Source organism: Macaca thibetana, chromosome 15, assembly GCF_024542745.1.
Source record: "Macaca thibetana thibetana isolate TM-01 chromosome 15, ASM2454274v1, whole genome shotgun sequence".
Taxonomy (NCBI): Eukaryota; Metazoa; Chordata; class Mammalia; order Primates; family Cercopithecidae; genus Macaca; species Macaca thibetana.
Genome location: NC_065592.1, coordinates 22783862 through 22810744, shown reverse-complemented (window position 1 = coordinate 22810744; position 26883 = coordinate 22783862). Strand labels below are relative to the sequence as shown.

The following is a 26883-nucleotide window of genomic DNA, read 5'->3' as shown; positions in this document are numbered from 1 at the left end:
AAGCTAATGTCCCTGTCACTCAGGTGTCTCCTCTGGAACAGGGGTCATTGATACCCACAGGGGCCAGGAGGCTAACATCAATAGGAGAGACTGGCTGAGTGTGAAGGCAATAGCATCCAGGTCTCCTCACAAAGCTTGTGTTGTTTTTGTGTTATTATGAGAAAGACAGAAAGATAGAGAGAGACAGACCAAGATAGAGAAAACAGAGACAAAGTGAGATTTCCAAAGAAATCCCCAGAACCTCTAGGGAAAAGAGCAGCGCCCACCCAAGAAAAAAAATGCCCTGATGTTGCAGAACAATAGGGAGAAGGTGGGGTTTGACACACAAGGAACACTGTAGGCCCCATTAAAATGGAGCAGCTATGATACAGCTCCAGCAGCTCTTGCCACATGGAACTAAAGGCTAATGGCACCAGATCTTCAGATTTTCTTCAGGAGAAGCTAAATATTAACATTTTTATTCTAATCAACCAATTTTTCAACATTTATGATGGCTAACATTTCTTCTTGAGTGCTTGCGTAGGCCAATATTTGCTCTAAAATGTTCCTTATTATCCCACATATATGTGGAAACATACATATATGTATATATTACTATATTACATATAAATGTATAATAATCTATAGATAGATAGATATTCCACACACATGCACATGTACACACACATATATATACACACATACTTTTTTTGGGAGGCGAGAAACAGAAGCCCATTCAGGATGGCTGCATACAAGTTGCAAATGGTGAGTGTATGTATGTATAGCAATAAAACAAAACAAAGATAGAATTTCACAGTGGGAAAAATATGTACCCACACAGGACCAGGCTTCACAAAGCTGGACAGGGAGCGTGAGTCTAGATTGATGGCAGATCTAGAGACGGCAGCAGCAGGAGACTTTAAATCGTGTTTTATAATTAACATGACTCAGCTTCTCACCTTGCGTCTACCTCACTGTCAAGTAAAAACAAAGAAACAAATCTTTCTGTGAGTGCAATTCAAGTTCTCCAAAGACAGACTCAGTTAATAAGAATCAAATGGGTTCTATGGAGGCCTCTCCGTCAGGTCACATCTGACTCTGCTGGCTGACCTATGGTTGGACTCCTCTTGACTCTGGTGAAAAGCTGTGGTCCAATGAGCAATGGCCAGAGAGGCGGGATCACATCAGACCACACCTGGCTGACTGAGCATCTAAGACTGTGGGAGGAGAAGTTTCCCTGGAAATAGGAAGGGTATGATCGGCAATGATTAGCTTCTCTAATTCACACAAATCATATGATTTCTGTCATCCTATGCAGTAAATCCCTAAGTAAAGGCACAGCGGACAACATAATTTTGGTGCAAAAGAAAGAGGCATCTTTGTGAAGTAGGGGGAATAGATAGTATCAGGACTGAGATAACGAAATGACCACATTTCAAGTTGGCCCTAAAGTCCTTGGCAGCTAAGGCAAAAAAGGAAGGAGTCTGTTGGATTCTATATTTCAAATTTCTGGCAGAAGAAGATATGCAAATCTATCTGCAAAGCCATATTTCCCCCCCTGGAAATAAGCCCAAGCAGAAACATGTCACATGAGTCCTTGAGGAAGGCACAGAACATCAGTATCAACTACAGATTTTTCTTTAAAAAAGCACAGTCATGCTGTTTAAATGGATAATTCTTGTATTTATTCTCACTAAAGACTGAAAGATGGATATTGAATTGTGTCCCAGGACTGAGTTTGGTTAATCCCTCTACTTCAGGAAAGTTACACAGTGCAATAATAAAGAGAATAGAATCAGCAAGATATGAGCTCATAGCCTCACTTTTTTACTTACCAGCTCTACAAACTTGGTCAAAAAAACAAACCCTCAGTTATCCTATATGAAAGGTGTGATACCAAGTCCTCTTTCATAGGTTGATAAAAAGATTGCATAAGACAATGCATTTGTCTTAGGTCCGAATCACCAGAAAACAGACTCAGAGGCAGACACAAGCATTCAGGATGTTTTGAGGTACATATTCTTGTAAGAGGATGAGCAAAGTGGGATTGGGCAAAGGGAGAGGTCAAAGTAACACACGGCAAAGCCCTCAGCTGATTCCATGGGGGAGCTCTGGGTCTGGGACGGTGCTTCAGTGATGTTCCAAATCAAGACAAAGATGTCAGGACTTTCTATCCCCACATCAGCCAGTTATAAGCTATGAGCTGTCCCTGGAGAGGGGACGTAATCTTGTGTGGAGTGGTCCCTTTCAATGGAAGGCATTACTCAAAAAATGACTCAGCTGAGAGTGGTCGACCATGCATATTTCTGGCAGCTGGGGAATAAGTGCCTAGGTGCTGACTGGAAACCTGAGGGCAGCATCACAATGTCCACTACAAGCTCTGTGAAATCTTAAGGAACAGGAACTATTTTGATGATTATTTTGAATTCTTATGAACTTAGAAGCTCTAAATGCAATACCAGTAAACAGATTTCTCTCAATTATGAGAAACACGAGTCTCCATGGAAGAGACTGACTTAAAAAAGCAGGTATAATAAATGGAAAGTTTGTGTCCTCCCAAATTCCTGTGTTGAAACCTAATCCCCAATGTGGTGCTACTTGGAGGTGGGGCCTTTGGGAGGTGATTACATGGGTGGAGCCTCTAGATGGGATGAGTGCCCTTAGCACAGAGACTCCAGAGAGTTCCCTCACTCCTTCCACCATGGGAGGACACAGGGAGAAGTGGCCATTTGTGAATAAGGAAATGGACCCTTATCAAACACTTAATATTTTAGCACCTTGATCTTGGAATCTGCAGTCTCCAGAACTGTAAGAAATAAATTTCTGTTGTTTATAAACCAACTGCTATAGTAGGCTGGACAAACTAAGGCAGCAGTTTATCCTTAATGTCTTTAAAAAGATATTATGTAGAGTTACACAGTTGGTTTAATGGCAGAAGGGAGTTACTATCCTTTGAATGTCCTCTGTTCATTCGTGGCATGAATGTGATATGTATTCTGCTCACTTAATCCTTACAACAGCCTTGCAGGATAGGTATTTCTCCCAATTGAACATGAAGTTCAGAGAGAAATTGACATGGTCAAATTTGCACAACCAGTAAGTGGCCAAAGTGGAACTTAAACCAAGATTTTTCAGCCTTCGAAGCTGGAACATTTGCCTTTTTTCAAGCTATCTTGAGGCTTAGGGGTTTTGGTCAGTGGCTTTTTATGGTCCTTTTCCTCTGTCTATAGTAGTCTGTGAATTCTTCTATAGTGCATATCATGTAGAGTTGGAGGGCTTTTGCTTTCTCTGATACACTGTGATTTCCTACAGAGAAGAGGTCATGACTCATTAGTCCTTATCAATCCAACTCTCAGTAAAATGCCTGATACATACTAGGACTTTAGTGAATGTCAAGTGCATTAATGAAATCAGAGTTCCATGCTTGACTAGAGGGAAGTTCAATTCACTTCATCATGGAATTGTGAAGCAGAAATGCCTCCACATTGATCCCACAGTTTAATTTTTCCATCCTGTGAGAGCCAGAATATAAGACTAGCCCTTTAGAATCTCCCCAGTTCCAAACTAAATGTCGAACATCACTATTGTGGCTCCAGAGCTCTTGTTCACTGAATGGGCTCATGATGTGTACGGCAAAAGTAGAGAGGGTGGTAGAGAAACTCAGTGAGAAGGGTCAAGGATGTGTGGCAGGGAGGTGCCATATCAGAGCCTGAAAAGAAGTAACTTTGCGCCAAATTTAATGTAATCATTTACCCAACGTTGATTAAATTCCTTCCTGTGTAAGAAATAGACATAGAGACAAAGAAATGGGCTGAATCCATTGAGAAAATTAGGGATAAAACAAGGGAGATCAAATATCTGCCCAGATATCTTTAGTACAACCTAGAGTGTGGTAAGAATTGCCTGAAAAATATAGGCATTGTCTTTGGATATAAGGGAGAGGAAAAAGGAGGCTCAAAGAGGAACACTGAAGAGTTGGCCTTTAAGCTATACCTTGAAGGATGCAAAGGAGACCATGGCATAATGAACTGTTTCCTCCAGAGTAAGTGGTTACCTGTGTGGCGTTTAACCCTTAAGGCTAGACTCCAAAACTGGCCTGCACTACTCTTAATCTCTTTACTACTTGCAAGGCATGCCACTCAAGTAGCACCTATATGTGCTGTGGTAGAGTGTCATTCATTCACTCCGATATGGCTATGTGCCAAGCCCTGCAGCAGGCTCTGGTTGAGAACGTCTGCCTACTGAGAACTTACAGCCCAGGAAGGAAGATCAGATATGAAAAATCTAAGGTAAAGCATGACTGTCTGCTCCCCTCCCCCTGCCCCTCACTTCCCTTACTTATTTGCCCATCTAGATTGTGCATTTCTTGAAGGCAAAGCCCGGCTTCATTTAACTCTACTATCACTGCCGTGCTTAGGGTAAAGTCAAGGTTGGGTGTGGGCATGTGAGAGAGAACAAGAGAGAAAGAGAGCACTAAGTTTAAGGCATGTCTAGCAGAGCTCTCTGAATAAATTCCATTTATTTGGGAATACAAACTACACAGAAAAAGAATAAAAGGCACTATTCCATGTGTCTCATGTTTTTCTAGTTTTTCTTTGGACCCTCGTTTTATTTTTTGGCTTTAAAGTGTCCTCCCCACTTTACTGACTGTTCTGAGTTCCTTACTACACTCAAATAGATCTCCCCAGAGAGCAATGACTCTGAAATAAATCTCTGCCAAAATTTCAACTTCAAAATGTCATGTTTCCTTATTTTTAAATATATAATATATATATATGTTTTTTTCTCCCACTTACTTATGGGAATATACATCATCTAATTAGCCAAATGGATTTTCAGTTCAGCCCAATCATTTCGTTATCTAGCATCTGAAGCCCAGCGTTGCTCAGGGGACTGCACGGGCACGGAGGTCCTCATTAACTCTGATCTTCAATTACATTGATTATCAGCCAGCTTCTGTAATTGTGCAGCATAGATCAGGGGTGAGCTGGGGAGCTCAGGCCACTCTGTAGTATACTCTGAAAAGCCAGAGGCACAGCCACGAAAGAAACAGAAGGCTACAGATGAGAACTAAAAATACCACGGAAGGAGGTATCACCAGACAAAATTGCCTGGAGAGCCAGACAGCAGCTGCAAATCCCTTTCATTACACCTCGCATCATGAAATAGACCTCTGAGAACCATGGACGGGAGATTTCAAAAGAAGGCTGTGGTCACAGTGGCAAATGGTGAGCACAGTAATGAAAGACTGTGTGGCTAAAAGATGGTCTTTACAAATGAAGCATAGAGACTGTTTTAGCCAAAAGTTTTCGTTTTTATTTTCCCTCTTTCTTTGGGTAAAAATAATTAAAGATTCCCTTCCTTCTGTTACATCATGAATACCACAGGCCCTAGCTGTCTTGGACCTGGGAGAAACATCTTCCTGGGAACAAGATGAAAAATAAACTGTGTGATGAAGCAGGAATGAAGATCATATCTACTATCAGCCCGACAGACTCAAGAAGAATATGCCACTTTTACCCTTCTCCCAGGTCCACAGAGCCCCAAGTCAGGCTTGAATACATTCCACCACCTACCATCAACAGAAAAGTATATAAGGGTGGGTGATCGACTGCAAAATTGTGGTTAAAAACAAGCTTGAGGGTTTTTGAGTATGGCCAGAGACAACCTGGATAGCTGGGAGCAAACAGTCTCTGAGAGCAACCACTCTGGAGGAACATTATTGTGGGGGTGGTTCTCTTACAAGGATCTTCGAGAGTCCGCCTCTGGTTATCTCTGTCTTCACTTCCTGACCTTCCACTCCCAGCTCTCTTTCCTCTGCCATCTTCTTTCCTTTTGCCTTGAATCAACCCCAACCTTTTTCTGTTCCTCTGTATGGTTCCTACTCATTACGGGTTGGACTGTGTTCTGCCCCAAATTCATATGCTGCAGTTCTAACCTCTAGTGTCTCAGAATGTGACTGTCCTTGAAGATAGGTTCTTCAGAGGTAATTCAGGTTAAATGAGGTCATTAGGGTGGGTCCTATTTCAATATAATTGATGTCCTTATAAGAAGAGGATATTGGGGCACAGATACACATAGAGGAATGACCATCTGAGGACACAGGGAGAGGACAGCCATCTACAAGCCAAGGAGAGATGCCCCAGAAGAAACCAGCTCTGCTGACACCATGATCTCAAACTTCTAACCTCCAGAAATATGAGAAAATAAATTTCTGTTGCTTAAGCAACTCAGGCTGTGAAACTTGTTTTATGGCAGCCCTAGCAAATTACCTCTGTCTTATTTCTTTTTGTTTGGTTGGTTGGTTTTTTAATTTAATTTTATTTTATTTAATTTTATTTTATTTATGTTTTTGAAACAGCTCTAACTTACCCAGGCTAGAGTGCAGTGGTGCGATCACGACTCACTGCAGCCTCGACCCTGGCTCAGGTGATCCTCCCACCTTAGCCTCCCAGGTAGCTAGGACTACAGAGACACTACAGTACCACCACACCTGACTAATTTTTTGTGTTTTTTGTAGAGACAGGATTTCAACATGTTGCCCAAGCTGGTCTCAAACTCCTGGGCTCAAGCGATCCACCTGCCTTGGCCTCCCAAAATGTGGGGATTACAGGTGTGAGCCACTGCCCTTGGCCACTTCTGACTTATTTGACAGCAAATATCTCAAGCTTGCCATTTGCTCTACTTGGTAACCTTTATTTTGTGCTTGGGATACCTATGAATCACTTCTCAGAATAAAGCTTTCAAACGTATAAAACCAAATTTATAGTATAGCAAATGTCATCAATAAGTGAAGCACAGTTCTATCGATGGATCCCCTGGAGGTTCATGGAGCTCAAGATAAAAACCCGAGTCTGACCTAAGCTATTTTCATCCACTCCCCAGATACCAAGTCTGGTGTCTTATCTGGTTCTAAACACTTCCAACATCACTGGATGGACAGAGGGATTATAATACCCATAAAGTGTGTGAATCAGATGGAAATGACAAAGCAAAGAAAGAAGCTAAGAAAACACTGAGATGTTCCAGTGGCTATTTTAAAGACAGTCACCCTCTTTCTGTTAATTTTACATGAAAGTACTTTTTTTTCTTTTCATGCTCTGAAGAAGATAGCAACTTGGTTAAGATTGGGGTTTCCTGGAATCGTTACACAACAGATTAGAATTTTATGGTGCTATGATAGCTATGTATCTAATTTTACAGACTATCAGAAAACTTTGAGTCTCTCTAGTCCAGAGTTTCTCAACGTTTAATATTTTTATCAAGTGTTTTTAGACATTTTTTCCTAACCACCTCCCACCCATGAAATTTTAATACCAGAGATATATTGTATATCTGTTTATATACTGTATGTACTGTTTATATACTACGCTTTCACTGTACATAGAGTAAAATATTTTCACCCCCTCCCCAAGATCAATTTTTACCCCTTTAGGGATGTTATGTCCTTATTGAGAATGTATGTTATAATCAGACCCTTTTGCAGAGATAAGGAAACTGAGGGTCAAGGAAAGGGGTGGGGGATGTGCCTAAGATCCCCCTGGGATTAGTGAAGTGGCCACAGTTAGAACATGGACTTTGTGACGCTCAACCTCTTCTGGCCATGAGGGAGGTGGGAGTGAGAGAAGTCAACTGACTCTCCCAGAGCCACAGGTGTCAGAGCTAGACCAGAATCCAAGTGCCATAACTTCTAAGAGCTCAGAGTCTGTGCCAGTATCTTCCACTGACAATCAAGAACCGTCCCGGTGGAGGGGAACTGTCACTGGGCTAGAGCTCCCTCCTGGGAGGAGGAAATGCTAATAACTGTGAGAGGACCACTTCATAGAAGAGGCATTGAGATCTCATCACTGCATATCCCAGAAAAAAGACCATGGAGATGAACAGTCCACTGGGATTTGGGGTATTCTGGGTTAAATATATATATATATTCTTCCCTACCTCAGACTTGTGATCAAAGTCTGGCTGAAAACACATTGACACAGAATTCTACATGCCTTTATGTATCCGTGGTCTTGCTTCAAAGTTGAGTTAGGGGTGTTTGAGTCTGGACAAAAAAGGTTTGAAGTTTTGACATTTCAAAAAAGTATCATTTCCCCCAAGAACACAGTGGTTTGGTACCAAACTAGGCAACGGGAAAAGAATAAAGTCATGACATGTTTTCCCATTTTTAAAGAAGAATTTTGGCTACAGGTTGAAAGCAGCTGTTTACTTTTAATTTAATTAATTAATTAATTAATTATTTTATTTTTTGGACTCTTTTTATGACTTCATTGGGAATTTAGGCATCAGACCCAATTTTAGTGTTGGATTTCTTTTTTAACTAAGATCTGTGCTTTTTGAATGAACATGGTTGACGACTACTCCCGAGATCCAGAGGTCATTTAGCTCTGAATTACTAATACTGAAAAATCTCTCTCTGTGTCAGTTGCTCAAGTAAGACATGAACTTAGATGGGAACTTTGACAGGAGTCTAATAGGAACAGATTAAATCTGGCCCAGCCACTGAGTTGCTGTATGATTCTAGAACAAATCACTTAGTCTTGGTAAGCCTCCTCTATTTCTTAATCTGTACAATGTGAATAATGCTTACTTCATAGAGCATCTATGGAAATGAAATAAGATTCATTTGGATTGCCTATGGATAGTTCCTGGCTAAGGCCTTCATGTTTTGTTATTCTAGGCACAAAATGTACAAGATAAATTACACATTCTATTTACAATCATATATCTGTCTGTATATATAATACATATTACTATATATTTTGCATCTGTATATACAGTTGATAATTGTGTATGCCCATGTATATGTGTATACACATTTGTACATACACATAAGCACAGATAATTCTGTCAACACTGTGTCCTATGTAGATGGCACCTCCTGAAATTGTGCAACATGGTGATCCTGCTTGGGACACAGCCAGATATTAGTTTTATTAAAAAAAAACAAAGTCACCTTGCTCTCACCTACTCAGGCTAGACTCATTTCTTCTAGGCTGACTTATCCTAGCAGCTTTTCCCCTGATTGTCACAGTTTCCTGGGATGATCTGCATAGGGTGGGAATGAGGGACCCTACTTGAAGACATGTTGCAAGAATGAGGAACCATTGTAGGGGTCCTAGAAGTATGCCTGGCATATATTAGGTGCAATACATTTGGAATGAAAATTTGTGGCTAAGATATGAATAGCTGAAGAAATTAACAAACGAATGAGTGCACCTTGTGGCCTACAGGACCCACCAGCTTCACTATGCTCCCTGCAGCCCTGTTTCCACTTCTTAGGGTCCACCCTTTTTTATGAGATGTGCTTCCTTCTGCCTTTCCCAAGGAATCAGCAGAAACATCAGGAGCTGTTTGGAAAGGACAGCTCACAACTGTGAGGACTAAGAATGACCGTATTAGCAATTCCTCCCCAAATCTCTTTCATGACTACACTGTGGGTTCCATGCCAATTGACCAAATTAGGCATAGGCACCTGCCTGCTTTGTGTCTCTTGTGTCAGCGTGTGTATGTTTGTAAGTGTTCCTGTTTCTCTAGGTCTCTTGCTTTCTGCTCTCTTCTCTTTTGTCTGGAAATGGCTTCACTGGAAAAAGCATAGACCTTGAGGTGGGCACATCTGGATTCAAAAGGTGCCTTGACGATTCATCATTTGAGTGACTCTGGGAAATGCTCAATATTTCTTTTCTCTGCTTCCTCATCTAAAAGAGGGTGAATAGCACTTACCTTGCAGGATTTGCAAGGTAAATGTAAGTCTGTGTATGTTCCTCACTCATTGAATGCACATAGAAAATGGGATTTTTCTTTTTACTAATGCCATTGCTTAGAAATGCCACTAGAGGGTAGGTGTTGCTTTTAGTCCCATTTTACAGACAAGGAAATTGGAGCTAAAAGTGGTTAAATGTACATGTCCTAAATTGCACAGCTAGGAAACTGACAATGCAAAATTAGAATGCAGGCTACCTGACTCTGACCCCAGAGCTCTGTTAACACATGGCTGCCTTGCATTCTGCTTGCTTCAAGGAAAACCTATCCACATCACTGAGATTTCTGGTTGTTGTATTTATTTTTTATTTTTTGCCTCTGTCAACATACATCACTCATTACTTCTATAAATACTGAGCTTCTCATGGTGGTAGCTGAAACATAAATCATACCATGTTGAAAGAGAGAGGAAGAAAAAAAACAAAGAAGTCAGGGAGAAGGTGACATAATATTGTAATTCAATACTTAATATCTCCAAAGACATGTAATATATCGTCATGACATTTTCAGGAGATATTTTCTGGAAACTGGACAATAATTCAAATTAATGCTAAGCCTAAATCTAATTGTTTTATGATGCTACAAAGGACTACATGGGGCCAAGCATCCAAAAATCAGCAGTTTCAACGGTCATGTTGATGGAACAAATTTCACTGTCAGGCACAGATGAGAACAGCTGCCTAAATATATAATATTAATACCTGGGGCAATGTAATAATGGGGATCTGCAGCTTAGCCACACTCTAGCCTTCCCAGTAACCAGCCTTTCACCAGTCAAGTTCTACTATGAATTCTGGGAAAGGTAAGGAGAAAAAAAAAAATAAGGTTTTTATTCAAGGGCCAAATGAAGGCCCTGGGGATCAAATAGGACCCAGGGTGGCTGAGGTATGAGTTTCTGGTATATGTCACATGAAAGGTGAATTCCTGTCTTCTGTTCCTGGAGGCAGCTGGTGAAATGTAGTCTGAAGGAGCCAGAGAAGACTGACTGGTTGAAACCCCAGCCTTGCCATTTACCACCAGATGGACTTTATGCCCATGACTCACCTCTGTGAACCTTGGGGATCCTGTTCTGTAAAATGGGACAATACCTAACACACACACTCCTGTGTGTAATGGCACATTGAGATGTCCATGGTTCATGAAGGAAGCAAGTTGCCCAAAAATAGATAAGGTATTATCTCAGATTTGAAATAAACAAACATAAAAATAGCCATTCAGGGTTTCTGTGTGTATGTGTGTGTGTGTGTGTGTGTGTCTGTGTGTGTGTGTAGAAAAAATTCTAGAAAGATATACATCAAAAGAGTAATCAACCGGGCAGACTAGTATTGGAAATATCCTAGGAATAGGAAAGAGGGTGTATTTAATATTTGCTCCATTTACACCTGTATTACCTTTTTAATAAGAATACTGATGATGGTACTATTACTATTACTTCTATGATATTGAAAACAGCAATAACACCAACCTCAGAAGGTTTGGGAAGGAAGAAAGGGTAGAATATATATAAAATTGTAGTAGTGAGTCAAACACATAGAAGGTGATGAAACATTTTTTTTTTTTTTTTTTTTTTTTTTTTTTTTGTTTTGTTTTGTTTTGTTTTTGGTGTCTAGCTAATTGCTAAGAATATGTTCTCCCTCTGTTGGAAGAGGCTGAGACATTGGGCCAAGATAGGCGGAAATTGACTAAATATGCCACTTTCTTCTTCTCACACTTGTCTTTGTCCCCATATCCTGAAGTTTCCTCTTCACCACCCCTATCTTCCCAGATTATACTCATTTGTCTTCCTTCCCTGGTCCCATCACCTGGAAGTAGCCTGTCTTTCCTCTGTCCTGAAGCCTGCCACATGCATCTCTTTTCTTATATCAGTATCCCCACCGGTGCCTTCGAATTTAGCCCACCCTTTCAGAGGAGTCAGCACATGGCAAGGTTTAGGGCATACGGATGTCTTATTTACCTAGGGAGAGAGTGAGTTTTCTAAAGAAGAAACCATATCTAATTCATCTTTAAATTGGCATCTCTAAGCACAGCGTTTGGCCCTTAGTGGGTAATCAGTAAAGCATTTTGAATGAATGAATGGAGTGACAAATGGTGCTTTAAGGCAACTATTTGTAGAACATTGCCATAGATGTTATCAAATGGAAACAAAAGAGGCAAACCCCACAGTTCCCTCCCCACACTCTCCAGTGGCCCTTCAGATCTTACCTGAGGTTCACTAAAGGGCCTTAATAATATGCAATTTTATTTTTGTTTAGCATTTAAAACACTGCATAACAACTTTACATCCAATATCTCTCTTGATCCTCATAGCAAGAGCTGTTAGAGGTTCTGGAGTTAGGTCTGTTTCATAGCTGTGTGGCCTTGGGCAAAGGTATTACCCTCTTTCGAACTCAGTAAGCTCATTTGAAAAAAATAAAATCAGAAAAAAACAGTAACTACCTGTAGGGTTAGCGTGAGGAAGAAGTAAGTTAAAGAATAAAAAGTATGTATTAGAGCAGTTGGTATTCAATCATATTATACTCAATGTATATGCAGATATGTTCTAGGGAGTTACTTCATTATCATGTCACAGATGGAGAAGTTGAGGTCAGTAAAAGTGCCTTGCCCAAGTTACACACAATTATTTAATTACAAACCTGGAACTGGAATCCAGAAGACCACACTCCGGGTCCTGTACTTCATGTCCTGTCACTTTAGTTCTCAGCAGGCTGATTATTGTGTTTAACTTCTGAATGTATTTATTCATACTGTCAACAAATGTTTACTGAGCACCACTTATGTGCCAGGCCTGGTTGTAAAGCTGGGAATTCAGCAGAAAATATAAAAGACATAGCACTTGTCCATATAGAGTGTACAATGTGGGGGAGAAGGTGAGCATTAAGCAAGTAAATGCACTAACACTAAGACGATCACACATAGGAATGAGTGCTTTGTAGAAAGGAATAAGCTGCTGTGAGCACCAGATAGGGGTGTGTGTGTGTGTGTGTGTGTGTGTGTGTGTGTGTGTGTGTATTTTATAGTGGAGAAGGGAGATAATCATATTAGTGGAATAATGTTCTTTGCAAAGGGAACAAGATATGTGAAGTTCCTTTTTATTTTATTTTATTATTTTTGAGACATGGTCACATTCTGTTGCTCAGGCTGGGGTGCAGTGGAACGATCATGTCTCAATGCAGCCTTGAACTCCTGGGCTCAAGCAACTGTCCCAACTAAGCCTCCTTAGTAGCTGGAACTACAGGTACATGCAACAATGCCTGGCTAACTTTTAAATTTTTTGTAGAGATGAGATATTGCCATGTTGCCAAGGTTGGTCTTGAACACCTGAACTCAAGCAATCCTCCTGTCTCGGCCTCCTAAAGTGTTAGGATTACAGGCGTGAGCCAACGTGCTGAGCCTTTTTTTTAAATGTGAAGTTTCTGACATATAAAATATGTCGGGTTCTATTTTCAGTTGGAACCAATGGTCTAGCAAATGATCATCTAAACTATGGGATACATAGGACATTTGGAATGTATTTATGCTTTTGCTTTCAAACCTAATTGTCCTTTCTGAGTTGCTAACATCTGGAAGAGCACAGCTAAATAGACAAACCATGGTTTGTGAATCCAGACCAAACCCCATGGGGCACTCCTGCGGTTTACACAACAGGAATGGGCATGCGCAGAGACCCTATAAAACACCAAACAAAGTTAACATCATCTCGCTGTTTCAAAAAACTAGTCAATTGCTATTTTTTGTTGTTAAATTCATTTAGATGATGAAGCCTTTCTGTTTTTTATAGACAGAGAGTCCAGGGTAGTGTTTAAGAGCAGAAATACAGAGCAAGGCAGCTGGTATTCACGTCCTGGCAATGCCACTAACTAACCAAATGATAAGGATCCAGTTAAATGGGCCTTGGTTCCTCAGCTATAAAAATTTGGATAACAATCTCATAGGAATGTGGGAGGTAATATATGTAAATTAAATTTCCCTTGTTTCAGATTACTCACTTTTAATGTAAACGAGGTAATAGATGTAAAGTGCTTAAAACAGCATCCAACACATAATAAATGCTGGATAAATGTTAGCTATTCTTATACTATTTCTACCTTCATATATTTGATAGTTCTACTGTGAAACAAAAGAAAATGCTGCCTTGTTCAAATACAGTTTCACAAAAACAAACACAATAACCAAGACGCCTGCTTGAACAACATATTAGCTTTGGATATAGCAGTGTAACCAAAAGCCCATTCTGTGACTCATTTCTACTTTCCTAATTGCCTGTTCCTGCTCTGGTCCTCAGCCAGGAGTCAGTCTTTAGCCACACCATGGATATATACACATCAGATTGTGTGTGTGAATAAACAAGAGCACACAGTTCCTGCTGCCTCTGAGGACTGCAAAGAAATGACATTAAAAGTGAGTGATTTGAAACAACTGAAATTTAATTAAAAACAAAATTAAAAGTTGTTCCAAGCCTGGCACTTCAGCCAGCAAGACTCAGAGGAAATTAGTAAGTGCTACTAATAGCTGGATCCAATTCACAAGCCTCTATGAGGAGACAGAGCAAAGAAGATGCATACCCTTTAGATGAAACAATTAAAGATCACTTCTGAGAAATAATCATGCACAGTATCCCAGGGCAATAAAAACAAACAAACAAACAAACACACCAAAACAACATTATTTGCTGATGTGTTTCTCTTTGACTTTCTCATTTCTATTAAGGGAGAGTGCCCTGACATTCCCCTAGTAGTGTCTTCAATGGCAACACACTGATTTTGAAAACTAGACTTAACACGGGAGGTGGGGGCAAATTCCTTTAAAAAATGTTGCCATCCACTGCCCTGAAATTTCACCTTGCCAATTTATTCATCCTTTGAAATTCCAAATACTCAAGGTGCTTAGTAAAATTGATTCTCCTCAACTAATGAAGACGATTGTCAGCTGGGAGTTGGGGACTCAGCAGCAGTATGGTTAAATGTGCTGGCTGCAAGAGTGCTACGGTGGATGGAATCAGAGTGGGCAGTAGGCAGTGGGCAGAGGGGCTGCGTCTGAGACAAATGTGCAGAGGCAGGTCCAAGAAGTCCATCTGTCCCGGGTTCTCAGGGTAGCATGGAGAGAGGTACAGGAGAAACAGCGAAAACTATGACAGGAAACAGGAAGATACTGAAAATAAAACAAACAACCACCACCAACAAAAAACTGAAGACAATAAATGAGGGGGGTGGGGTAAAGGAAGGGGGAGGAATGACCAGAGATGCAGCATTGAAAGTCTTCATGAACTGGCCAGGAGTGGAATGAACCAGCTTAGCTTAAATACACAAACTTGGATCAGACAGTGCATGTCCCTGAACCAAAGAACACTGCACAGAGCTCTACCCTGCTCTACTTTCTTCCGTGTACTTGTCCATGGAAAGGAAAGAGAATGCCCATTCCACAGAAAAGCTTTCCTGTGCTCACTTCTACAACTCATCACCCAGTCTGCCCCAACCACGTTGACCTTGTTCCACCTTGTTCAAGTCACCCAAGTGGCTTTGACTGTGTTGTTCCCTCTGCCTGGAACACACACACTTTCCTCTCCCACACAACTTCACATGTTCCTTTAAATGCCATTGTCTCAGAGAGATGTTCCCTGACCAGCATATCTGAGCCTTCCATCCCAACTCTCCTATATTTTAATTATTTAACACCTCATTTTAATTATCCTCCCAGCTACTCTCACCTGTTGCCAATGCTTACTTTGTTATTTTGCTAATTTGCTTTGGTGTCTGTCTCCTGCTGAGACTGAAAGCATGCTGCAGGCAGGAGCTGTGTCTGTCTTTTCCAGCACAGCATCTTTACTGCTCCATGACACACAAGAAACAGGAAATAAATATTTGTTCAATGAGTGAATAAAGTCTGTAAAGATGTAAAAAGTTATTATAGGCAAAATACCTAGCATACTGCCCGGCACATGATGACTTCTTGTGTTATTTTCATAAGGATCTAATATTATATGGATTTGCATTCTAGTAGTGAGGTTGTTTCTGGAATGAGAGAAGGATGGGGACTGAAATAGGACTGAAGGCCTCTAGGTGCCAACTTGCTGTCCTCACACTGTGTTTGGAACATGCAATATGCCATAAGTATGCACCTGTTGCCTAGATGGATCTTACTGAGGGTGTGAGGTTAGGGAGGGGATGGGACTGGGCGCTGCTGAGGGCTGATGCTGCAGGTCAACTGGGGAGAGAGGAGAAGCCGAGGCCAATTTCCTTTTGTACAAACCAGTCTCATCTCATCCTCCAAGGAGTTCTTCTAGGTGGACAATGAATCTGTACAAGCCCAACTTACCCTTTCACGCTCAACTCAGCTTCTGCCTTCTCCAAGAATCTTCTGATATACTACCTCGGTGAGAATTACCTATTCTATCTTCCACCCAATTCCTGATGTAGCTTTGAGAGCAATGCAGCTTATGCTTACTAGGATCAAGACTGGTTTTGAAGAGTCTACCTCATTGTCAAATTTTGTGACGAATTTTGGATTTCAAAATAAAACTGCAAGCAATAATTCAATAACAGGAATCATAATTACAGGAATGGTATTAAATGTCTCAGAATTGTTTTTTTTTTTAAGTTATTTAAAAAAGTATCTTGAATAGGGAACAGATCTAAATATACTGAGCTCCCACTCTGTGTTGAATACCGTGACAAAAGGGGGTGGTTATAAAAGTGGAAGAAAGAGTCCCTGCCTGAAAGTAGTGTATGGTTCAATTGAGAGATAACAAGATAGAGCATTATAATAGAACATAATCAGTGTAGTGATGAAGATAAAATAGGAAGCTTTGGGTGCACAGAGCAGGGATGCTTCCTACAAACAGTCATACTGCAAAGTCAGAGAATGCTTCCTACAAACAGTCATACTTGAGCTGTCACACTTCCTTATATTGAGTTCAGTATAAGAAAGCAGCTAAATGGGGTAGAGAAACCAGCTAAATGGTGTCACATTTCAAGTGTGACACCAGCTCCCATCACCAGGCCTCTGTATCTTTTTTCAGGCCTCTGCTTCCATAGAAAGTCCTCCGCCCAGCACATTAATGCTTCATTTGAGTCTTTGTAGGGAATGGTTGGCCCTGGAACCCTGAAACTCACAGGTCATATTAACACTCATGTGGGTGTCACAGACTCATCACTCTCTCATCCTCCACCCTGGTTCAAATATTGCGGTGAGATGTCACCTGAGATATTACAGCTAAATGGAGTAGAGGGGTGCTATGGTTTGACTGTGTCCACACCGAAATCTCATCTGAACTGTAGCTCCCATAATTCCCATATGTTGTGGGAGGGACCTGGTGGGAGATAATTGAATTATGGGGCGGTTTCCCCCACACTGTTCTCATGGTAGTGAATAAGTCTCGCGAGATCTGATGGTTTTATAGGGGGAAAGCCCTTTCATTTAGTTCTCATTCTCTTTCCTGCCACCATGTAAGATGTGACTTGCTCCTCCTTGCCATCTGCCATGATTGTGAGGCCTCCCCAGCCATATGGAACTGTGAGTCAAACCTCTTTCCTCTAGAATTACCCAGTCTCGGGTATATCTTTATTAGCAGCATGAGAACAGACTAATACAAGGGGCAAAGGGATTTAGGCAAAAGGAAAGAAATGCTGCAAGGAAACAAAACCGAGTCTGGGCCTTCAGGGAATAGCTATTTCATTTGGCCTGAGGGTGAGATGCCCAAGGAGGAGAATGTGCTAAGATTAGGCTCAAAATAATTTCTGGCTCTAACATTCTACACTTTAGAAAACTGCCAAGCTAGGCTGGGCGCGGTGGCTCAAGCTTGTAATCCCAGCACTTTGGGAGGCCGAGGCGGGTGGATCACGAGGTCAGGAGATCGAGACTATCCTGGCTAACATGGTGAAACCCCGTCTCTACTAAAAAATACAAAAAACTAGCCGGGCGTGGTGGCGGGCGCCTGTAGTCTCAGCTACTTGGGAGGCTGAGGCGGGAGAATGGCGTGAACCCGGGAGGCGGAGCTTGCAGTGAGCCGAGATCACGCCACTGCACTCCAGCCTGGGAGACACAGCGAGACTCCGTCTCAAAAAAAATAAAAAAAAGAAAAGAAAACTGCCAAGCTAGCTACTTGACAATATGCCCACAATGTGCCCTCACCCCTGTACTCATGCCCTCCTTTTTGGGGTAGCAGAAGCTGCCATTTTTAATTGATTCCACATTTCAAGTGTGACACCAGCTCCCATCACCAGGCCTCTGTATCTTTTTTCAGGCCTCTGCTTCCAAAAAAGTCCTCTGCCCAGCACATTAATGCTTCATTTGAGTCTTTGTAGGGAATGATTGGCCCTAGAACCCTGAAACTCACAGGTCATGTTAACACTCATGTGGGTGTCAGACTTATCACTCTCTCATCCTCCACCCTGGTTCAAATATTGCGGTGAGATGTCACCTGAGATATTACTCCAATGATTCAAACCTTCAGGGGAGGGGAGCAGCCTTCAGAGATCTGGAAAATTAATTTTACTCGCAGGACACAGTGACATCTCCTACTAATAATTTTTATCCAGGCAGCATGTGTAAAGGTTCTAATATTGTGGGTTTTTTTTTTTTTTTTTACAGACTCTAGCTCTATTGCCCAGGCTGGAGTGCAGTGGCGTGATCTTGGCTCACTGCAAACTCCACCTCCCAGGTTCAAATGATTCTACTGCCTCAGCCTCCTGAGTAGCTGGACTATTTTTTGTATTTTTAGTAGAGACAGGGTTTCACCATGTTGGCCAGGCTGGTCTCAAACTCCTTACCTCAAGTGTTCTGCCTGCCTCGGCCTCCTAAAGTGTTGGGATTACAGGCATGAGCCACTGCACCTGGCCTATTGTGTGTTTTTAAAAGTTGCTTGCATTTTTTCCTTTTTTTTTTTTTTTTTTTAATCTAAAAATGTAGCCAAGAAGTAGGCATCTGATCCTTGGTCTCACATCAGGATGCTGGTGCTTCAGCAGAATTGTAACAGTCCCTAGTTTTTGAGTGTGGTTACCATGGTCCAGGCCCTTGCAATTCACAAGCATTTAGTCCTCACAATAACAGTCTAATTTCTGGTGTATTAGCATCCCCATTTTTCAGAAGATGAAGCTTGAGTTAGGGTTTGAACCCATGTACTCTAGCATTGGTATTGAAGCTAATAACCACCACACCTCACAGCTTTACAAAAAGGAGATTATTCTTGCAAGGCTTCCCCAACTCAGTAGGGTTTCTTATGTTGATTGATGTCTGGGGTCATCAACCTTTCAGGGATCCCAGGTGGCAGATACCACATCATCTTTGACTCTTTCTCTTCCTTGGTCTCTACTTGCAGTTAGTTGCATATTTCCTTGTTCTAGCTCTATAGGAACTCTTTTGTCTTTATTTTCACATCTAATGCCCTTGTTCAGACATTGTCTTATGAACTCAATATGGCTGCCCCATCAGTCTTCCTTGTCTCCAGCTTTGGCAACCTCAGATTCACCTTTTACACTGTGATCATTTATTCAACAAATCTTTATTGAACACTGATTGTGTACTGGGGATTACAAAAGAATAAGACAGCTACACTCTCTGCCAGTATGGGCCTTCAAGTAGCTTTGGAAGGGCCTATTGTTTTCCAAGTATTGAATATGTGCTAAGCAAGTATTGAATATGTGCTAAGAACCACCCTTTAAGGTGGTTCACTGTGACATTCGCCACTTCACAGATGCACAAACAGAGGCTTAGAGAGGTTAAATAACTAACTCAAGGCTACATAGCTACAGAATATCAGAGCCAGGTATAAAACCACGGCAGTGAGATTCTATAGCCCAGACTCTTAACCAGATTAGACATTGAAGAAGTAATTGCAAAAGGACTGAATGCAAAAAGTAGTTCAGGACCATTTAACAAGGAGACTCGACTTAGACTGAAAGGATGGTGATGGTGATTCCAATAAAAATGAACATTACCAAGTACTTTAGAAACATAATCTCATGTAATTCTCCCAACCCTACAGATTAAGACGTAACCCAGAAGGGTTAAGTAACATTGGTAACATCTATTATCTATTATTTCATACAGCTAGCATTTGAACCCAGGTGTATCTGACTCCACAGCCTGAACTCTGAATTAACAAGTTGCCTTGCCCTTTGTAAAAGCAACTGTGACTCTTACACTCTTTTTATTAAAATCCTTCAGTGCTTCTGTGACTCCCAACCTCCAGGATAAAATCCCAACTGCTTTTCTTGGGTAACCCTCCCATTAGATCCATTCATGCCCCCATGGAGCCCCAGCCTTGCTGGGTGCTACCTGCTCCTGCCACACCTTTACTCATACTGTTCTTTTTACCCGGAAGATTGCCCTTCTTGTCCTCCCTCTCTCCTCCCACCTCCAACAGAAGTGCACTCTCACTCCCAATCCTTGCCCATCCAGTTTCCTCAAATGGGAAAAGACCCTAGTAAAATCCTCTTGCTCCCTGAAGCTTTACCCACATCTGCCCAGTGGAAAAGACTCCAAGCTTCCCTAGCAACCTGGCTGACTGTCTATATGACCTGATGGTTCAGATTATCATCTACCTTCCATAGCAGCCTTTTGCTGTATAGTTAGTCTATCATTTTAAATGACACATGTGATCCCTATGAGGGTGCGATTAGCATTTTCTAACCATCTATTTTTGGCTATTGTTATGCCACTCTCTATTTCACCTTCGCCACCACCCTGTGAGGAAGGGGCTTGTAGCTTCACTTTTATAGATGGTAAAATTGGTAGTTCTGAGAAGTACAGTGACTCGTCCAAGATCCATAATTAGTAAGTGGAGGAGTGTAGATTTAAACCTGAGGATTTAAGCTTCCAAATCCTATGTTCTTTCCCCCACCTCACCCACCTTTAATGCTGACTGTGCCTGAGTTTGTTCCAGAATCTAAGTCCTGGTCCTGAGCAGGCACTCAGCAAATGTCAGCTGAAAGTCTGAATGTATAGACTCACTGATAAAGTTTAAATGGGAGCCAGAGTTAAAGCCAGGGAGTGAATAAATAGAAGGTTCAGGGATGGTCCAGGCCCTGGGGATCACTCTAGCTGATGGTGAGATGCCCCAGCCATTAGCTGAGGTTCAGAAAGTTGCCAAGAGCTTCTGGAAAACCCAAGGCTGAGCAGCTGCAGATATATTTGGCTTACATAATCCAGAAGAATGCGCTGGGGAGAAAAGCCAAATAGCAAGGCTTTGCTGGAAAGCAGGGCTGGGGAATGGGGAGCAGGGATGCACAGGTGTTAATTATTCCTCCCATCTTACCCTTTCCCATGTGAATACAATGCATTCTTCCCTTCCCAAACTCCCACTGGCATCAGAGATGTTCAAGGTCCCTCTGCAGCTGTGACTAAGAGGGGAAGCTGGGGAGGGGCCAGGCTTCCCACCACGTTATTTTTCATCCAGGCAGCCTTGGGAGGCTGAAGTCCCTCCACAAGCTTGGATGTGATCCTTCTAAGCTTTCTTCAAATGGCAACTTGTGGGCTCAGCTGTTCGCTCAGCTGTCTCTGCCCCCTACCTCCTTGTTCAGGGGGCTGCCTGACGGCAGTTTGGCCCAAACCAGTCTGAAGAGAGAGTACTGGGGTAATGTGATGGCTGCATAAGGACTTGGAAGGTCACGTCCATCATGAGATAAGTAAAGGGGGAGTTTGAACCCCAGTATTTCTCCCTCTCCATTTAAGATATCAGGGCAGGGAAGAATTTTAAGTATCACCTTGTTCCCCTCCTACATTTTACAATGAAGAAACTGAGTCCTGAAGAAGTAGAGATTTGTCCAAAGTTGGAGTGAATTCATAGAGGAGCTGGAGGATGATCTTAGTCCTTAAATTCTCTATCACATTCTGTGGGTGTTGATTCAAAATAATTCTGTTCAATCTCTTCCCACCTGTGTAACACTAAGGTGGTCATATAACCTCCCTAGGCAAACATGACCTTTAAATTTTTTATGTGTCCCTTATATTTGAGGATATAACTGGATCTACTTCATGAGGTAATAGAATGAAACAAGTAATACCTTGCAAAGTACTTAGAATAGGACCTGGCACTTAGCAACTGTTCCGTAAACATTTCTAATCACTGCAACTATTGGGAGGTTTGAAAAACAGGGTCTATAGGATGCACTGACATGTGTCCATGCCCCTCCCTGGGAAGCCTGCCATCATCCATTGCCCTTCTCCAGATAAGTGTCAAGGGCTCTAAGATGTAGCTCAAGTAGCACCTCCTCAAGACACCTTCTTCCCATCTCCAGCTTGGGATACTTGTTTGCCTCTCATCGGTGTCTCCACAGCATCTAGGACAATCCCATTATGAATCATTCACACTGAGTTTCATCATTTATCGACTTGGCATGCCCCACCACCACTAAGCTGGAGAAGGCCAGAGATGGTGTTTCATCTGTCTCTCCACCCCAGTATCTGAGCATGCCACAGACAGTATGGTATGTGGTATGCAAATGTTTGTTGATCATAGGAGGAAAAAAAATTAAAAATGGAGAAGAGGAAGGAAGAAAGGGAAGAAGCAGAACACTATATAAGAATAAAAGAATGGTGTTATTAATGCATTTTAACTATCTATCTTCCTTCTTCTAGCCAAGGGAGGCCAACCTCCCTAATATTCTACCTTTTCCTTACCTAGCCTTACCTGCTAAGACCTTATTCTAACCCTAAGGTTTTCTTTATACATATTAAAGCTGTAAACAAACAGGGAGGTAAAGACACAACATTCTCATTATCATAACTACCCTCACAGTTGACAAAATGCTTTTAAGTGAATCAGCCCACTAACACTCTTTGAAGGAGGGAGTATTAGCATGTTTTTAGATTTAAAAAACCCTGAAGCAAAGAAAAAACACTGAAGAAAGCAGATGAACCTGTCTGGAATCCACATCTCCTGGGCCACAGATCAATCCACTTAATGTCTTTACCATACTACCTTCTTTCCCCTGTGGATTGCTCCACTGCCTCAATTCTACACTATTTTGCACACCTCAAGCCAATAATTATGGAACAACTAACTCTATAGACTTGAAGTCAGTCTCATCACAGCTCCCACCCAGCGTTCTCTCTTTCCATTCTAAAAGTCAAAGCGGCCTTCTTTTCACAACAACAGAATGGAATTATTAATGAGAGAAAATTGAGTTTGCCTACTTCTTGCAACAACCCTCTGCCCCAGTTCCTGGGAACATATTTTTGGACTCAATCTGCTATCAAAACACAGAAATTAGTCTCCAATTTTGGACGTCAAACTCAGTTATCTCTTTTGTTAGGAAGGAAAATGAGTAACAATTCATTCTGGTTGGAAGCCAAGCTAATATCTTAGCACAGAGTGTCATTAAAAATCCCAGTCCCACTGGCTGTTGTGGTATCTTTAAAAGCTTGAACATGTTCAGCTGCTTCGAATGTTTTTTCTGGGTTTGTTCTCCCTCAAGCCGCTTGTCACTTTAACCTGGGGATCAGTTACTATTTAAGGCAGAAAATGGCTTGAAGCATTTTTTTTTCTTCCATGGTTTTGTGGATTTAGACTTCCCTAATGAAGAGATTTGGAGGAAAAAAAAATCTACTCTAGGTGGTATCCACAGCTCCCAGCCATTGCCAAGCAAGTTGGCCATTAAGTATAAGAAAAAGAAGAAGGGAAAAAAGTTTTCACAGTTTAAAATTATATTACCAATTTCATTACAGATCTCATTTTAATTCTGACTGAAGCCTAGCCTTGCCTTCTCCCTGTACTCTCTCACGTATAGTTATTAAGTCTGGGTTGGAGTTCAAGCTATTCTCCCTGATTTCAGCATATTAATATGGTTTATTGGTATTTCATTGCCACCTCCCCTATGGGGGTTCTGAATCTCAGCTCAATTTATATTTCCCCTCTTTCTGGGCTCTGGGATGAAGCTTGTTTCATTTTGGTGTTAAGGAGGGGTGTGTGAATTTGATTGGAGTTTATTTTTGGGGATGGGAGCAACATCCTTGGGGGGTGAAGTCAATCATAGAAGAAGAGGCAGCCTCAGACCTCCTGCACTGTCATTCTTTTTTATGTATCTTCTTAGGGCATCTGGGTCCACATGTTGGTCCTCTCTTACTTCATTTTTTACAGACACAATTTCTTATATGCTTACTGAGTCAGAACCCCTGTTGGATATCACAATAAGTTAGAACATGAATAAGCTGTGGTCTTTGCCTTTGAAAAAATTTAAGTCTAACCATTGAACTAACTTAAAAAAAAATTCAATGAAAGTTTTTAGGGGGCATCAAGTATGTTTTGGACCTTGTCCAAGGTTCTGAACATAATGTGCAAGACAAATATAATCTCTATCCTTAAGGAATTTGAAACCTAGCAAGAGAGAACGACATTAACTAGATAAATGTACAGTTATACACTGAAATAAGTGTGATACAGAAAAAAAGCAGGGCTCAAAGAGAATGATTCGTAAGGGAGCTAACAGAGGCTGGGAAGTAAAAAAGGAAAGTCTAATACCCTAGGGTAAATGAGAGAAACTGGAGATGTGGGAAGAAGTTTTCAGGCAAAGAAAACAACATGTAAATGTGCAAAGAGCCTGAGGCAGGAGGCAACAGAGAAATTTAAGGAGCCAATATAGGGAGAGGTGTTGTGAGTTAAGACTGGAAAGGCAGGCAGGGGCCTGACCTTGCAAGGATGTAAAGGCCACGATAAGAAGTACAAAAGAAGTACAAAACAAGTACAAAAGAAGACAATAAACAGTTTTATGGAAAGTATGACATGTATGCAATACATGTAAGCAATGTATTGATATTTTTCATTGTAAAAGATGGCTCTGTTTGCACTGTTAAGAAAAGATAGGAGAGAGGCTAGATTTAAAGCAGGAGGCCAGTTCGTAGGACTGTGGCAGTTGTCTCAATGACACTTACATAACAGTAATAGTAATAGGAGGTAGACTGAGGTCATTAGAAAGGCACAAATATAGTTCTAGGTAATGTTCATGAAAGGTGATATTATTTATCTCTGGGGACTCATTGAAGAAGGTTTTCTAGAAGAGGGAACAAAATAAGTTATGCCTTAGAGATGGGTGAGATTGCCGTGTATGTAAATACATGATGGAAAAGAATGTACAAGCAAAGGTATACAGAGAGGCAGATACCAGGTAAGACAGTCTATTTGTCTAAACAGTATCAAGGCTGTGCAAATGTGTTAACAAAGAAAAAGACAGAAGCCATATTGTATAGAACTTCCATCCATAAGCATGTTCCACAGTATTCAAAGATCTGCAGTCAACACGGAGCATTTTAAAACAAAGCCTGGGATGATTTCAGAGAGCAGGATGTCCAAGGAACTACTTGTTTTAAATAAAGTGTTTGGCAGTTTGTGGCTAAGGATCCACTTACAATGTGGTGTCATTTTCCCTTCTAAGAATTGAAAATACTCCTTCCATGTATTTAAATCACTGCAAAGTAGTTCTGAAGCCAATTATGGACCTCACTCCTCTCTAACAGCATGAAGCCATGCATTAGCTCATTCTTCTGGGATGGAAGACATCAAGTAGGGATGAGAGCAAATAAATGTAGGCAAGTGTTATTATTCACAATTTTATGCTCAAAACCAGCTACATGTGTGGCATATTAGTGAATCATGCCCTCCCAATGTGTGGGCATTTGTCCTTATGATTTCATGGGCTAAGAAGGAATACTCTATCCCAAATACTTCAGTCATAGGGAACAGAGACGACTTGGATTTCAACTTAGTTCAACCTAAAACATTTAACTGCTTAAATTAACCTAAATTAAAAAACATTTTAGCATAAGTATTTTGATGCAACAACCATATCAATATATAAAATTGTGTGTGTGTGTGTGTGTGTGTGTGTGTGTGTGTGAATTTAGCTAAGAAATGTATTCAAGAGACGGAGACATCCCTTGTTTTCACCCATTTCTGAGCCTAGGCAAAGAATTGGTGAGACTCTGGGTGAAGTACTAAAGAATAAACAAACATATTCTAAAAGTCCTAAAATAATTAAGTGGTTTTAAAATGTACAGTTTGATAAGATGGCTCCAAAATAAAATATCATGTATTAAAGCCAAAAGCATCTCTTCCCCTCTCTTCTACAGCTTCGTAAAAATGTGGTCATCTATTCTCAGGAGATTTTCTATGATGGGGAACTCATTACCTTGCAATGACCCCCCCTTCCAATATTAAGAAAATATTATTACAACTTCTGACATTTTTATAATTTATTGAACCATTACTAGGTCTTAGGTATTGAGCTAAAAGCTTTATGAGTATTATTTCACTTATTCTTCATAATAACTTCATGAGATAAGTACTGCTATTATCCCCAATTTATAGATAATGTAACTGAAGCTTAAAATGTTTAAATAACTAGTACAAGTCACACAGTCAACAGCAGAGGAAGACATTTCCAAACTGAGGCTTCATCTTCTCCCATCCCTGACCACACTCATCACCCATATAGCTCTCTAGTTTTCCTTCCTTAGGACTTCCAGAACTAGTCTGCTCTCTTCAAAATAAATAATAATTATCCTGGTCTCCTCTCTGGAAGCTTAGAGCATAGAAGAACCTTAGACTGGGGGCTCAGGTAGACTTAAGTTTTCATACCACGTCATCTATGTGTTAATCTCATAAAACCACCTAGCATCCCTGAGCCTCAATTTTCATGTATGAAAAATGAGGATACTAAATCCAGACTCTCAATTTTGCTGTGAGAATTGAAGGAAGAACCCTATGTAAAGTGCTTTGTATGCTACTCAATAGATAGTATACTCAATAATAGTAGGCTTCCTTCCTGTCTAGGTTCCTTCAACTCTTGTTATTGAATGAATGTCATCCATCCTTTCCTTAAGAGGTCATTAGGTACCTACTGTGCTTTTTGAATATTTTGACTGTCAAATACTCTCACTTGAATAACTTCCAATGTATATCATATCTTGGAACAAAACAGAGAATTCTAGGTGGAATGTTACCTGCCTACACTGGAGTGGAACTATCTCACCTACTTCACCTGGATAGCTTGTTCCTTTAAAAGTAGAATCTTCTATTGACTGACTACATTGGGTGAATATATACTGACTTACATAGGGAACCTCAGTAGATGCATAAACTAACATCTCAGCTAAGATAGGTGTTCAATATTAACCAATAACTATTTCTCAACAAGGCTAACTGCATGGCAA

The 26883-nt window shown here is 41.0% G+C and overlaps 1 protein-coding gene across 4 annotated transcripts in view; it reads right to left on the bottom strand.

Annotated features, from left to right (window-relative positions):
• The window catches only part of ASTN2 (astrotactin 2), a 988433-nt gene that overhangs the window by 571784 nt on the left and 389766 nt on the right, over window positions 1-26883 (bottom strand). The gene's annotated exons all lie outside the window — the stretch shown is intronic.